The sequence below is a fragment of the Bradysia coprophila genome, unplaced genomic scaffold (genome assembly GCF_014529535.1).
Source record: "Bradysia coprophila strain Holo2 unplaced genomic scaffold, BU_Bcop_v1 contig_732, whole genome shotgun sequence".
Classification (NCBI taxonomy): Eukaryota; Metazoa; Arthropoda; class Insecta; order Diptera; family Sciaridae; genus Bradysia; species Bradysia coprophila.
The window spans coordinates 1,751,702-1,758,643 of NW_023503972.1; positions in this window are offsets into that span (position 1 = coordinate 1,751,702).

A 6,942-nucleotide genomic window follows, 5' to 3' on the forward strand; every position below is an offset into this window, starting at 1 on the left:
ACTACGAGAAACTTAACAACAAATGGGCCTGACAGTAAGTTTACATAAATGGAACGAAATGCTTGAAAAAATTGACAAATAAAAGTGGCGCATAAAACTAAAGTTAAAGGCGACCAAAAAATTAACTAACAAAACCATTTTTCTCCGATCTTATTCTACTTGTTGCCACGATGTTCCGCTTGTTCATTGTCCCATAGTTCAGGTGATCTAAGTACTGGTCTGGAAATCGGTGGATGCGACTATACAACCCAGCGGCCCATTTCAATCACATAATTCATCCCACGACGTTTCTTACCGAATCCATTGACTTATCAGCCAGTTTCCTTCCTTCTGTTTACCGTTGAAGATTTTACAGCTATTCTAAAAAAAAATCCCAGAAAATACATTGCCATCAACGAGTTCTCTGGAAGAAGTTTTTTATTTGATTTAAAAAAAAAAGACTAATTTTTTGTAATATTTTCTTTTGAAAAGATCGTTTTTTTACTGACTGCGCCTTAGTGAGCAGTCTTTTTTTCGCATTTTATAATAAAAATCTACTTATATTTATAAAAAAAGTAAGATCCTTCTTCCATACATTTTTTTAATAAATTGTCTAACTTCAACAAGTGGACCAAATGACACCAAATTTCATCCTATGTCCTACAACTCGATTAAAACTAGAAATAGGACTAAATTTGACGTACATCGTTTGCGTGATAGTCTAGCAAATTTCCTCAAAACAATCTACGTTCTAATCTTGATTTAATTAAGTCAGTGTAAGTCTACAGAAGCCATTCAAATATAGTTCAGTTATATGAATGGTATTTGAATACTACACATCCTCTTTCATGAAATAGGAGCAACACATACAGATAAAATACCTTTCACGATCAGCTCCACTGGAGATTCTCGTTGTGTGGTATCGTTTGAAAGCTGCGATGTCAGACTTTACGATTTAGTTCAATTTTGAGCATAAAACTCAATAAAAAGGTTTCACAGAGGCGATGTAAATTCATTAAAAAAATATTGCATGGAGGAAGCAACGGCACTTGTTTTCAGCTTTCAGTTTCGTAAACTTTTGACACTTCTTCCATGTATTTTATGTCAAAAATCTACGAAATCGCCATACTCACGAATTTTACGAACCATTATGGTTTACCCCTAATAAGTTCGTCAGTAATTTTTACCATAAAATATATTGGTGAAATGTCAAAAATTAACGAAATTGACTTACGACCTTCACGAAGCATAATGGTTTACCCCTAATATAGGTTCCCGATACTCAGTTACTGTGTTCAGTTCATTTATGTAAAAACTTTTCTTGTTCAGGTCATTACAGTTGTACTCCGTTAGCCATTTCAAAAAGCACAGATAAACAGATGCGTCATATGAATGCTCAAAACTCGAGAGGAAACTACTTTGAAAAACGCTGTTCCTTGACTTTGTGACTTCGAATGGAGCTGAGTGTTAAGCTGAGTCAATGACTTTGACTTTACGTGTATTCACATAGTGACTTTTCTGGGCGCAGTACCATGACTTTCCCGAGCAGCGTCCCCCTAGTTATAAATCATCTAATTTTGAGCCCGTCAGTCATCCAAACCCATAGGATATGATGGGGTTTGAAGCATTGCAGTGATATCACAAAAAAGATAAATTTACGCTGCAATTGCGCTACAGATTTTCCGAAGCCGCATCTGAGCTTTTCATACAAAGCCGATCGTCGTTGAATTTATCTTTTTTGGGATATCTGTACGTACAACAATATCTCGAGTCTGAAAGAAGTAGTCAAAAAAAACTCTTAAATTCGTAAATTTTGGGCAAAGACCCGCCTCAATTTACAAAACAATATAAGTATACATAATCAGGGTGCTTGCATGATAAAGCTGATAAAGCAACCTTCCAAATTTTTGTTCACCATCACCATCTGCCCAAGCACTATATCCGGGTCCGGACAATATCAATTATAATATGGACGATTACTCTGATGATTATAAACTTGAGTAGTCATTTGAAATTGAAGAGAAGTTTGTATTTAATTGACTACTTGGTGACCACAGAGTACCTAATTAAATGTATATTCATTCAATACTTCGATTGTATTGACGAAATGACAATGTCGAGTTATTGATACGTAAAACTTCGTTCAATAAGTATGGCAATTCAAGCAGCTGTAAGCGTTTTGACCCTGATTTCTCAGGAGATCAGATTCATTGACGATTTAAACCACTTGTTCAAGTTCGACCACAATATCTTCTTGGTGGAATCATCAGTAGAAAGCAATCTCTTTCGGAGAATCGGAAATCAACCCAAAAGTGTATTCATTTTCAAAACTGCTAATGGAAGCATCACCGGTTTGGAAGGTCTCCAGGAAATTAGAAGCAAAAATACTTTATTGATCGTTGTTCCGGAGAGTTCAACGTTTGTCGGAAATATGAAATTATTGGAAGAGATCAAAAACATTCAACAACTGGACACAAATATGAAGATTGGAATGTTCTTTCAAGGTATCACTACGATGGATGAGTTACGGCTTCACTTTATGTGGTTCAGGAATCAGTCGATCCCTTACGTATTTGCGACGATCTACACGCACATTAGACATTCACTAAATTTGTTTACGTTCCACTCTTTTGGAGAATTTGAGGTTATCAACGCGACAGGGAGCAGAATATGTCAGGAAGTTTTTCCAAGCCTAGATTTTAACTTTCATCGATACAAATTCCGAGTGGCCCCGTTTTCAAGCACTATTTACAAACAAATCTGGGATTCAGTGTTTCATGTAATGAATGCGACATTTTCAGTAGTAAATGGTCCAAATTACAAAACATCATGGCAGTACTTCAGGAATGGAATTGACGTCATTCCTCTGCTATTAGCGTTAAAAGAAAGTTCGTCTGAATTTCCTGTATATCCTGTAATGTGTACACACGAAAACATCATTGTTCCCGAAACAGAGCCTTATTCCTAGGGTTGCCATTTTTGAAAATTCGAAAAGAGGACATTTTTTACGAAAAAAGAGGACAAAAAGAGGACGCCTTTTAATTCGAAAAAGAGGACGAAAAGAGGACAAATATAGAGTCTTAGCTCTTTTATTATTCTATGTGGACCAATAGATATTCAAATAATTAGTGAGAAAAGTTAAAATTAAAATTTCATTTGGTTTGAGGCGAATACGAGGTTTCAGGTACCTACCATTTGTAAACATGACCTTTTTTTTCCTTTTTTTATAAAAACCTTCACATTCTTCCTTATTTTCCAGAAAAGTGATTCTTTTACTTTTTTGCTAACTTTACTTGGAGTTCTTGAACTGTAAGCTACAAACATGCACTTATCTCAGAAGAAATTCATAAGTTTTTTTCGATACTCCATTTTTGTTTCGAAGTAAAAATCTACAAAATAAGAAACGTGTTTCTTAATAATTTACAAATCTGACTGTTTCTGACCAATGTAGGAAAATTTTCTAAAACCTTTCCGTTTCTCACGAATTTCCTACAATCTTCCTATTTCACACCAATTTAATTGCATTTTTAAATTGCTGCTAGAATATGACTCGATTTCAACTTAATTTCGTTTTTTTTAATACTCCTGGTTTACTTTACTCCTTATTTTATGCATATAAAAACATAAAAATTCCCAATCATAATGCTAAAGCTTCCTTAATTCCTAAATATGGAGTCGAATTTTTGCGAGGACTAGTCAACTATATCATTCGAATGCTGTAGAAACTATGTAGCTTTAGAAATAGCTGCGCAGCGAAATCTTTTCCGTAAAATTTGACCACATCTGTTAAGTTTTGCTAAAATTTAACAATATTTTAGAAAAAAGAGGACGTTGTGTGAAAAAAGTGATGTTCTTAGAATTTTTACAAAAAAGAAGAATTAGACGAAAAAAGAGGACATGTCCTCTAAAAAGAGGACGAATGGCAACCCTACTTATTCCGGCTTCTACACTTACCTTCAAATGTTAACGACGAACGAATTTTTTGCTTATTCAGTAGGAACAATGGTTGCGGTTGTGTTACTGTTGACTGCCTGTCGGTATATTAACAAAAAACAGGTTTCATTTTTCCAAAGTTTGACGGATGTTCTATACCTTCTGATCAACGACAACAGCGGCATAAAATATCAACAGCTCTCCCGTGCGGAGGCGTTTCTGATTGGACCACTAACATTTATAGGATTTGTTGTCGTGAACGGGTACCTCTCAAATTTGCAAAGCTACTTCACAAAACCATTTGTTCAGCCTCAACTTAGAACGCTCAATGACACTTACAACTCTCCATTAAATATCGTAGTCTCACTGGACTCGCAAGACATTACTGCTGAAACGTTAATTCGTCGATCATCTGATAAAGATTGGACAAAAAAAATTGTACCAATTGAAGATGAAGTTTTCGATATTCACATATTGACATTTAACACCTCAACGGCGTATGTCATGAGCACTATTGATTTCCGTTTCCTGTCGAAGATTCAAAAACGGTTGAGCATAAGGGGTTTTTATGATACTGGTATTACAGTCGTTAGCTCACTTACTATATTTCCAGTGTCAGAAGCAGTTCTATTTTTCGATAAATTAAACGAAGTTATTCAGTGGATGCATAGCTCAGGATTGATTCTTCGATGGATAGAAGAAACTCTCAATAAAAGAGAAAAGTTTATTCTATTGATCAACCGTAAAAGGCTACTAAGGCTACAAAGACCAGCAGCGGATGTTGAAATTATAAATTTTCCAACGTTCATTATTTATGGATGGATTGCCAGCACAATCGTATTATTAATGGAAATCATGTGGACTAAGGCTAAAGAGCATTTTGTGTTCAAAAATAAATTTCAGTTAAAAAATCTGAAGAGGAAATGATTTGTTGTTGGCAAGATAACACACATCTTTAGGGTTCACATTTCTTCGAACTTGTTCATTTCAACAAAATATTGAACAAGTGATTACAAATAGATAGTGATAATGACCATTCAAAAGAATGCAATGAACATAATCTAAAAGTAATTCAGTCAACCAAAATTACGTTGGAAACCTTTTCCTCTTCTTTAAGTGCCCATTCCACTTAAAAAAAGTACGCCGTGAGAGAGCCGTTAGAGCGCCGTGAGAGAGCAAACTGTCAAATAAACAAAGAAAAATTGAAAAAATTCAATTTTGTCTCTCACACGGAGTACTTTTTTTGGTAAGAGGAAACTAAGCATTAACCCCAACATATCATTGAACTTAAGTGTATTAAGGGCCTTCTCAATAGAACAAACTGACAAATAAAAATGAAAAATCATAAATTTAAATGTGTGTGTGACAGCTTCGTGTACAGACAGTAAAAAGGGACTCCTAAATTCAAAAATAAAGGGACTCATGATGTCAAACGAAGCAAAGTTGACGTTTTCGTGTTAGTGGCTGAATCTGATCATTTCTTGTCAAGAAATTCTTGAAGTAAGGTACTTCAAATACAACTAGCACCATGGCTCATCTGCCGTAATTTGCATAGGAGACTTATAAACGTCAAAGTCTCATTTAAATTACACATAGCTATGCCGTCACTTAGTCCCTTATGCAAATTAGGGCAGTCATAGTCCATCAGAATTTTTTTTGATATGAGGCAAATGCTGCAACCCACAGCCAAAGCTAAAATTTGTTGCAAAGTAAAATTGAAACTCAAATTCAAGTAAATAAAAAGTCTGTAATGAACTTTAATTTACTGTAATTTATGTCTAAAAGAAGTTTTAAATGATTTCATAAATGCGATTGACTATAACATTATCTCTTTTTAATTATGTTGGTTGGTCACTCTCTTCCACTTAGACCCGTGAGGCGCAAAAATTTTGATGTTGCCGGCGTGCAGAATCATTCAGTCCAGTAAATATAAACAAGTACTCAATGGGTCAATAGTTTAGAGGTTGCTAAGACACCATCTAGGTAATCATTTTTGTCTGCAGTAGATTTAATCATCGCACATAAATTTGCGCAACATCAAGTTTCTTAAGTCAAGTATACAGCCAGTCGGTGATATGAAACTCTCATTATATAGGTTTCTTCCATCGTAAGGTAAAAACGAATTTTGACAGGCCGAAAAGAACCGACCGTCATCCACAGAAGCAAACATAACCGCAACTTAAATAAAATTTGTTCGGTAAAACTTCAAAGTGAGGTTTTGTTGGCTTTTCTGTGGATGACGATTTACATTTTGAATGGCCTTGGAAGAAACCTATTTTCCACACAAGCTGAACATTTTGACAGATGGCCCATACACATTCTGTCAAAATTTCATCTCACCGACTGGTTGTAAACTTGACTTCATAAAGAATATAATACGAACGTCTTGCATGACAATTCTCACTTTCTTCACGACCAAAATACATCTTGAAGAAAAGCTAATTTTATTGGGATGCATGCTAGCGGCAATCGATGTATGAAAATGCATGTACTTTCAGACTTAACCTCACTTAAGTTTCGTTCATTCATTCTGGATGGCATTTCTTAAAGTAGATGGCATTTCAGTGAAAGATCTTTTGTTTCTTAACGAGCTCAAAATAATTGAAATAAGCAAGATTACGCAAATGACATGACACCCATCGGTAACTTTGATTGCATCTTAGTACGAAATTTAAAGTTAACTAAAATTGCGCTACAATTTTGTAATTTGTTAGAGCAAAGTTCCATGGTTTTTTGCGATAATGGCCCCTTGTGATAGGCATAACCTCTTCATGTAAGTTTGGCTGAGGCAAGATACGATTACTAGCTCGAGATCAACGATTGGACTCTAAAATACTCTCAGATGTCAGTACACTTTGTTCGTGAGTGCATTGCTATAAACGGAAATCAAATTATGTCGACTGGTGGCGGAGTATATACTAATTAATTCTATGGCGTCGACAATATCAGTTTCAACAATTTTTTCGGCGCGGCTGTAGAGTCTTCTCTAACCGACCAGCAAGTCAAAGTCCGAAACATGAATGTTACTGC